General features: G+C 37.9%; 1 pseudogene; it reads right to left on the bottom strand.

The window, feature by feature from the left end:
• Positions 1–4,084: 4,084 nt before the first annotated feature.
• LOC129492665 (T-complex protein 1 subunit eta-like) lies at positions 4,085–7,879 on the bottom strand (annotated as a pseudogene).
• Positions 7,880–9,111: the final 1,232 nt, after the last annotated feature.

Genomic DNA, 9,111 nt, shown 5'->3' on the forward strand with positions numbered 1-9,111 from the left:
TTATGTATAAGATTGAATCAAAATTCATTTTGTACATGTAAATTCTTCACAGTTTAGTATCGTACTAACAAAACAAAGTATTTTCAGATCTTTCAAAAAGCTTTTCCAAGATCAAGAATAATACATTTGCAGACAGTCTGAGATTAAAGAGGGAAGCTATGCAGCTTGACCTGGTCAATTTTGCTGTCATTTTTTTGGCCAATATTATTTAATTTATTTCTTTCAACATATAACTCCATCTAAGAGATCCCAACATTTTGCAAGTGTCATATAACCTATCTCCTTGGAATATTTCTTTCTTTCTAAAACAAAGTTGTATATAGTGAGCTGCAAGAGCCTTTCTTTGTGCTTGGTTTCTTCCCAACCATTTTGCCATTCAAAAACAATGCTGACATATGCATGAAGTGACAAATAGCATTAGTGTAATAAAGGAGATAAACCAAACCTAAAGCACAGTCATACATTAAATTGTTTCTAAAAATACTGACCTAAGCGCCTCTATGAGTTGTTATAAGTAAAATTTGAAGGAAAAAAAGACATTTGGAAGTGAGATGTGCTCTCCTTTGTAGCCTACATAATTGCTGGCTTGCCATCATATTTGCTTGAGATGCCTTTGTCAGATACTATTTCATGTCTCTTTGTCAAAAGGGGAGGTTTTGAAGCCTTTTTTCTCCATCTGGATGACTGCTGTCAGGGCTCAGACCAAGCCTCCCAGGGCTAGAGCACTGTGTCCAAAAAGCTTTTGGTAAAAAGCCTTTAAGCAGTCCAGCCCCTCATTTCCACTCATCAGATCAACACATATGTTTTATCAAAAGAAAAATTCTAACATTTCAACCTAAGTTTCAAACACCAGAACTGTAACTTAGTGACTATTTTGCATTAAGACCTAGTGTTGATAACTCTTAGCATACAGAACTACCCATGCAGAATGTAATCTAATACAACAGTTATGTCATCTTCCTTGTTAAAGTGGTGATTTTCTAGAATTTGATGACTTACAAGGCTATTCTAAAAACGGTTGGCATCTCTAAGTAAATGGTTTTCCAACACATAGTAATACTCTATAGGATAAGATGGAGTTAAAAACAAATTTATTTTTCATTCATTTACTTCTTCTAGAGATTCAGTATAAAGATCATGGTAAAGCTTATCATATCAGCAATCAAAAACAGGAAAAGAAAGTAATTGTAGGACATACAATAACAGAACTATTTTCTGCACACATCCAACTATGTGGAGAACTGTTCAATTAGGACCCACAGTTACTTTTAATGACAGTTGTTGTGGAATAAGTGGAAACATCTGTTACCATGAACCACCACAGTGGCTATACATGAAAAAACAGTTCTCTCTTCTATTGATTGGGACTGGTCTTTGTGGAATATTCTTATTAGTATGCTTAGAACAACCATGCAGATCTCTAACAAATTAATTATTCTTGGCATTCCCAAGAAATGATCTTACAGTCATTTTTTAACCAAAGGCAGGGAGCAGGGTAACCCTTCTCTGTGCGTATTTCATGATGGTTCCTCATGCCTAATTGTCCTACTGTATGTTGCTCTATTTTACCAGCTACAGTCTGAATTCATTCCCATCCTCTCCTTAAAAGTTTGAAACCCCCTAGTGACAGGAATATTAATGTGCCAACACTGTCATATCTATTTCAGCTCATACATATGCAATGTCTTTGTTTTCAAAGATTTATGTCAGACTTTGCTGAAGTGAGGTATTCTATCATTTTAGATAATAGCATGCCAAAGTGATGTTATCAGCCACATTCAGCACTCACTCAAGCAAACGGGAGGAGCATCCTTCCTTCATGGCTTAAACTCATAGAAACTGTTATTTATCCTTTTTGATGAGAAAATCTTTCAGGGGGAAATGGTGTATTTTTAGAAGAAGATTATGGCCATCCTGTGGATTATCTTTTAATTAAGAATGGATGATTTGTGCCCACTCTGCTGTAGCAAACGTCTTGCTGCTAATGAAGTTTAAAAAGACTTACTTTATTTAATTACAGCTAATCACCAGGGTAAAATGTGGAATTTTCTTTGATCCTACATGTATTGTGGTAATCCCCATGGCAGATAGCATCTCCTCAAAATGTTTTCAGTTTTTCAGCTGGTCACAACTTGGCAAAAGGTGGAACAACCTTATGCTAAAGAATTTCTTTCATTCCCTCTGTAGTTGCCTACCCTGGCATAAAAAATACATGAAATTTTCTTACAAGCTGAGGTGGTCCCTGAGACAGAAAGCGTTGAAATATTCAAATATTTGAATATTTTACTTTGTTCAGTATTCAGAACAGGGTTCTTTACTCTTGTTCAATGATTCAATTTAACCAACATTATTGGACACTCTCAATGTGCCAAATGCTGTTCCAGGCACTAGGAATGGAGAAAGATGAAAAGAATGTATTGAGCCCACTATTAAACAACCTTTAAGATGAACTGTGTTTACCTTCTACCGTATTTAGTCCATGTGGACATAAATAGATGAGTGTGCTTTAAAATCAAAAATTGTTTTTGTCATTGGTTTGATTTGTTTTTAAATCATCGGTTTGGAATTACTTACTCAAGCCTTGTAACATCAAGCAGGACTGTCTTTTTTATTGTGTATTTCTTCTGTCTCTTTCGTTTGGAAAGTACAATATGTTAACTCCCATTTTCTGGCCTTATTCTTTCCTGAATCTCAAAGAAAATTATTTTGAGAATACATATTAAGCCACTCTTCGTTCTAGGTGATATCTATCCATGAGTTTTCATCCTTATAAACATACAGACTTAATCATTTTCACCAAAAGTAGAGTGTCATTCTTTGGTACGCTTTCTAATATTTATTCTTTCCAATGTAAATTACATGTTTTTCCCTGAAGTAAAAGCCCATCGCCAAAATTGATTTGTGTGTTTTAGTGTGTTTTATGTTTTTAATCTCATAGAGGTCATCTTGTTCTTTTTAAGAATGTACCTCCCTTCTTCTTTTTTTGTTTTTGTTCTGTAGTCTTCAGTCCATGTGACCCAGCTGATGTTGACTGGTTCTGAATAAAGGCCCTGAAGGGCAAGGTCATGCAGGCTCCTTGGGAGAGAACAGAACTGCAGATGCAGAGCAGAGCAGACAGAGGCCAGCAGAGACCTGTGTCGGACAGAAGAGGGCACCAGCAAACTGACCTACTCACCCCAGCAGCTGACCCCCACTTCGACCTGGGATCAAACCAGCAGCTGAGCACAATAGATGGGCTGGGTTCTTTTTGGAAAACAAAATTTTCCTGGAACATGAGTATGTCTAAACTAACTAATCAAAATGAAAGAAATATATGTCTTAGTATACCTTTTCATGATTTGACAATTGGCCGTTTTCAAGAACATAATGAAAACCCAGCTGTCCCACTAAAATAATTCTCACTAAGGAGGGGCAGTTACTGAAAGATAATTCCTTTGAAAACTAAATAAATTATCTATCAGACTGTTACTCTATCTATAACTTTAAAAGAAAAAAAGTCATCTGGGCAGAATTATTGGCTTCACATCTTCGAATGTGTTCTACTTTGTTTAACAAATTGAAGTTTCAATGAGTTCTTTTGGTTTGCCAGGATTGAAGCAGATTTAAAGTAGGTTTGTTGTCAAATCAGTGTATGGGTCTCTATCTCACACCTAGGCTTCCATTATCACACAATGATGAGCACTCTCTTCCCACCACCTCCATATAAATGCTTAAACACATCCTTTCCCTGCATACTTCCCACTGCCCACACCCTTGTAGTAATTTATATGCCACTTTCCCCAGAACTCCCTCCATTCTAGTAGGAAGCATTTAGACTTACAAAGTGATTGAGGTTGGAGGAAGTTCTTCCAAAGTGCAATTCATGTGTCTTTTTTTAAAAAAATTAAACACTATAAAGTAGGAGAAGCAAAACAGAATTTGCGGTTAGTTCCTGTAATATGTTAAACATCTGCAGTTTTGTCTCTTCATCGGGATGCGGGGTTGTGCTGTAGTCACATCCTGATAACATCTGCACATTACTGATAGCTTTTGCTTTATTCTTTATGGTCTGCTGATGAGAGATTCTTTAACATTCCTTCAGTCATCAAGACCCCAGTTGGATTTCTTTGCTTGTGACAGCCTTAAAGGTGGTTTCATTTACATTTGCTAAAATGTCACAATATAGGAAGATATTTTCAGTTTGATGTTTCATCCCTTCCTTTTTTTATCCGGATGCTAGTTTTAGCTTTTCAAATGAATGTCGAACTCAAAATAGATTTTCCATGAAATATATTTTGTCTGATTTTTGGAACACCATGTCTGCAGCAGAAGACTTCTTTTTTTTTTCCAAAAAAGTTTTCAACAAGGAATGGCACCTCTCTACTCCTGCTTGCATTGCAACAACAGCTACCATGCCATGAAAGGGCTAGCTTGTTTAACATCCAGTAACACAGAATGTACGACTAGTTTAAAGGTCAGGTACTGACAGGATGAGAGCTGTTTTTGCTTCCCTAATGACCCCAATTACATCAGAGCTGAGCAAATAGTCAATAAACAGTGGCACTAACATATGTAGAAAAATTGTTTATTTCACATTTCCAAGACAATTAACAATCCCCTCTCTGGTTCCAGAAAGACTTTGAGATCCTAGAGGTTTTAAATAAATGAGACCATGAAAAGTAATATGGAATATTCATGTAAATAATCTTGGGCTATATGAAGCATTATTTATATTGCTGAATACATTTTTCTTGATGTAGCAAGCGAGTGGTCAATGGCAATACATAAGACAACTGTAAAGAGCTCTATAAACCATAAATTTTAAAAAGATTAATTGGTTTTCAGAGTTAATTTTCTTGAACAATTTAGTGGAGATTTTTCGTTACCCACTTGGGATTCATAGAGTTGAATAAGAGCTTTCACTGACATTCATTTTTAAAGTTGAGATGATAAAACATATTTTTTTCCATTTTATAATATTTGGAGATTTTTATATATTGTATTGATTTCTAACGTAATTCTATTGCAGTTAGAGAATACTCAATAAGATTTCCTTTTTTTTTTTTTTTATTTGTTGAGACTTATTTTGTTCTATCCTGTTGCCTATATTGGTGAATTTCTCATGTAAACTTTAAAAGAACATGTATTTTGCAGTGTTGGATGAAATGTTCTGTAAATGTTATTTAGGCCAGATATGTTGACAGTATTGTTCAAATTTTCTATCTCTTTATCAATATTCTTTGTCTGGATAGTCCATCAATTACTAATAGTGGAGTGTTAAAAATGCCCAACTGTCATTATTGATTTGAGAATATCTTGTTTTGCTTCACAGATTTTGAAACTTTTTTATTAGGCACATACACATTTAAGATACGTCTTCCTGATGAATTGACCCTTTTATCATTACCAAGTGTCCTCTTTATTTCTGGCAATTTTCCTTGTCTGGAGGTCTACTTTTTCTGATATTAATATAACCACACCAGCTAGGAAACACAGATTTTTTTTCAAGTGTCTGGCTACGTTTGTGGGTCAAATATTTAAGAAAGAGTACATCAGCTTACCTGTCAGCTTGCATTCCCATAAATATCAACCACAAGAGAGAGTTTATCGTTTCTCGTGGGTAAGCCATAGCCTTCTGAGACGGGGGCAATGAAGGAAAGGAAATTAAATGAAATGGAAAAAATGAGTTAGAAGGTGACAAAAAATAAATCAGAATATAATTTTTATTACTTAGAAAATTCAGATCTGTAATTTTTAGAAGTATTTTAATATTCACTGAAAATTTCTACTTCACTATCAGCTGTAGGGGATTGAATAGTATCCTCCCAAAATTTATATCCACCTAGAACCTCTGAGTGTGACCTTATTTGGAAATAGGGTTTTATAGATATAATTAAGTTAAAATGAGGACATACTGGATTAGGGTGAACCTAAGTCCAATGACTAGTATCCTTATAAGACAGACACACAGAGACATGCACAGAAAAAAAAGCCATCTGAAGATGGAGGCAGAGAATACAGCGATGAAGCTACAAGCCAAGGAACATCAGAAACTCAGAGAGTGGCAAGAAAGAATACTTCTCTAGAGCATTTAGATGGAGCATGGCTCTGTCAACACCTTGATTTTTGAACATCTAACCTCCCAAGCTGTGACAGAATAAATGTCTGTTGTTATAACCCACCCAGTTTGTCATATTTTTTGTGGCAGCCCTGTGAGTGCCCTGAAAACTATCAGAGTTATCTCAATTAACAAATATTCTATTGTATTAGTCAGCTTGAACTGTCATAACAAAATACTATAGACTGGATGGCTTAAACAATGGGAATTTTTCTCTCACAGTTCTGGAGGCTGGGAAGTCCAAAATCAAGGTGCAAGACAATTCATTTCTCTGATGACAGTGTTCTTCCTGGCACATAGCTGGCTCCCACACAAAGGCCTCAGAGTTGTCAGCAATATCCTTGTCATTGATGTCCATGCCATAGCATATGCCTCTCTGGGCATGTTATGCCCACAGCTTGTTGAGAATGTTTGTGGTATCAAAGCCAGTATTGTCACTTAGCTGCCATGGGATAATCTCCAAAGCCTTAGCATACCCCCCAATCTAGCTGCTGTGTTCCTGGAATAGTCCTTGCTAATCCCACAGGTACTTGGAGAGATTTATCTCAATGGCCCCACCACCAGCCACCACCAAATCATTTTCAATGGCCCTCCTGACAATCACGATGGCATTAGGCATGAACTGTTCTGTCTCCTCCATAAGTTGTGGCATCACTGTGGAGGATAAAGGTGCATGTCTTGGCCTTGGGAGGCCAGTAAAGAAATTGTGCCTCTCACTTCCAGTCAGGGTCTCCTCAAACACCTGGCATCTGCCCAGCATGTCTGCTGACAGAGCATTCACAATGGTCTGGATTGACCCTCTGTAGGCCATCATTGTCCTATTCAGATCCTTCTCAGGTACTCGGCCAGCACAGAACTTGCCCCTGTCAGCAAAGTACTGAGTGACCACATCCCCATTGGAGAGTTTGGACAAGACAACTTTGGCTCCAGAATGATGGATCCTTGCTTACTTGTCATAGAGAATGTTCCACTCAGCATCAACAATTGCCTGGTAATTCCCCGTTGTGAGGACTCTGATCTCAGCATTATCTCTCTTAACTTTCAACTCAAGCTCAAAATTTACAAGTGCAATCTTGGGATTATGGCACTTTTGGGGTTGCATTTCCAACCCAGCATAAAAGAAATTCTTGAATGCAGCACCAGCTAACAGATGGGAATCCTCTACGGCTCCACCCTGTATCTTCTTGATTCCAATCACTTTAAGCTGCAGCAAACCATCAAGCATCATCACTGCATCAACCACCATCTTTGCAAAGAAGGCTTTCTGCTGGGAGATGAGCTTGGAGCTCAGAGCAGGATGGCACACTTCTCCAAGCAGCTTCTTCTGCTCCACTATTTCTGTCTTCTTCATGGTCACAGTGATCTCTTTGTTATCATTAACTGCCAATTGGATGGCTGTGTGTAAAGCTTGAATGATGATCTTTGGGTGCAAAGCTTCCTCCACATAAGGTTTCACCTGCGTCAGAAACTCTGCAGCCAGCAAAGTCACTGAGGTGGTGCCATCACCCACCTCAGCATCTTGATATTTGGCAATGTCCATTGAAGTCTTTGCTGCAGGATGGACAACTTCAAGAAGCTTCAAGAAGATTGTTGCTTGTCTCTGCCATCCATAATTAGCTTGTCTGTGCCATGAGAACCCAGGGTGGTTCTTCTACCCTCAGCAATCACCTGTCAGGCACTGATGTTACTCACAAGCTGGGGGATGCCTTGGGGGCTATCAGTCCCCTCTTCCAACAGGATAACCGGTGTGGGCATCATTTAAGAAGCTTATTTAGTGGCCAGCTGCTCATTCTCTCTTCTCTGTGTCCTGGCTACGCAGCAATCCACAGTGCCCTGCACCCACATGCACTTTTTGTTACAGCGCTTATCAAGCAATTGGATTAACTACTGGATTTTGCTATCGTGTGAATATTTGAGATTATACCAGAAGTTGCCAACTGCTATGACTCAATTTTGAGGTATTTGGCATGCAAATTCTCTCAAGGACTCTTCCGGTCTCCAAATCTACAGCCTACCTTCATGATTCTGCCAAGATTATCTAAATGTAACCCTCTAGAGTTTTATTGGGGATTAGTAGTTCTAATGTTGAAAGAGCGGAACGATAGCTCCCAAGGACAAACCTACAGATATTCTGAAAGAGAAATTACCTGGGTGCTCTTGATTCTTTTAAGAGAATATTTACATCATACGCTCTTTTAGTGTCCACTGTGCTGACCTGTTCCAATCTAAATCCTCTTTTTTTTCGCTCTAGGTTGCTGTTTTTCAAACAAAATACTAACAAGGGCCTGATCATGAATTCTTCATGTCATTATCTCTATTAATAAGGTCCTTTTTGACATTCTTTCTTCACCAGGTGTCTCTGGTTTTCCAATTCTCTTCCTATTTCTCTGGCTACTCTTGATTCCTTCTCTGCATATCCTTTTTCTTCTGTCCCCTAATATTGGATTTTCTCTCAAAGATTTTTCTAGGCCAGTTTCTTTCTTTTGTCCTTTCTGCAATGACTTTGAGGACACGCAGGTAACTCCCAAATCTGTACATCTCTCAATATGAATATTTCACCCTGATCTACTGGGCACATTCCACTGGAAGCTGCAACAATCAATAATCAATAATTGAACATTATTTCTCGTCAGTCTTTTCTTCTTGTTCTTTATATTTCTCCAAACTACATATGTCAATAGGCCTCAAAACCATATTTACCTCTGCATCATATTTAATCAGTTTTTACGCCTCCAAGTATTTTTAAAAGTATCCTTTTCCCCCCATTTCTACTACCAAGGTCATATTACAAGCAGTGTGATGCTAAATGTTTAACTGTCAGCGTTCCAGCATATGTATATAAAAACATATATATGATCATTATTGTTTAATTATCCAGATCAAGATTTCTGAACGGCTGGGCTCAGTGGCTCATGTCTGTAATCCCAGCACTTTGGGAGGCCGAGGCGGGTGGATCACCTGAGGTCAGGAGTTCAAGACCAGCATGACAAACATGGTAAAACCCCGGCTCTACA

This window comes from Symphalangus syndactylus, chromosome 11 (genome assembly GCF_028878055.3).
Source record: "Symphalangus syndactylus isolate Jambi chromosome 11, NHGRI_mSymSyn1-v2.1_pri, whole genome shotgun sequence".
NCBI classification, from domain to species: Eukaryota; Metazoa; Chordata; class Mammalia; order Primates; family Hylobatidae; genus Symphalangus; species Symphalangus syndactylus.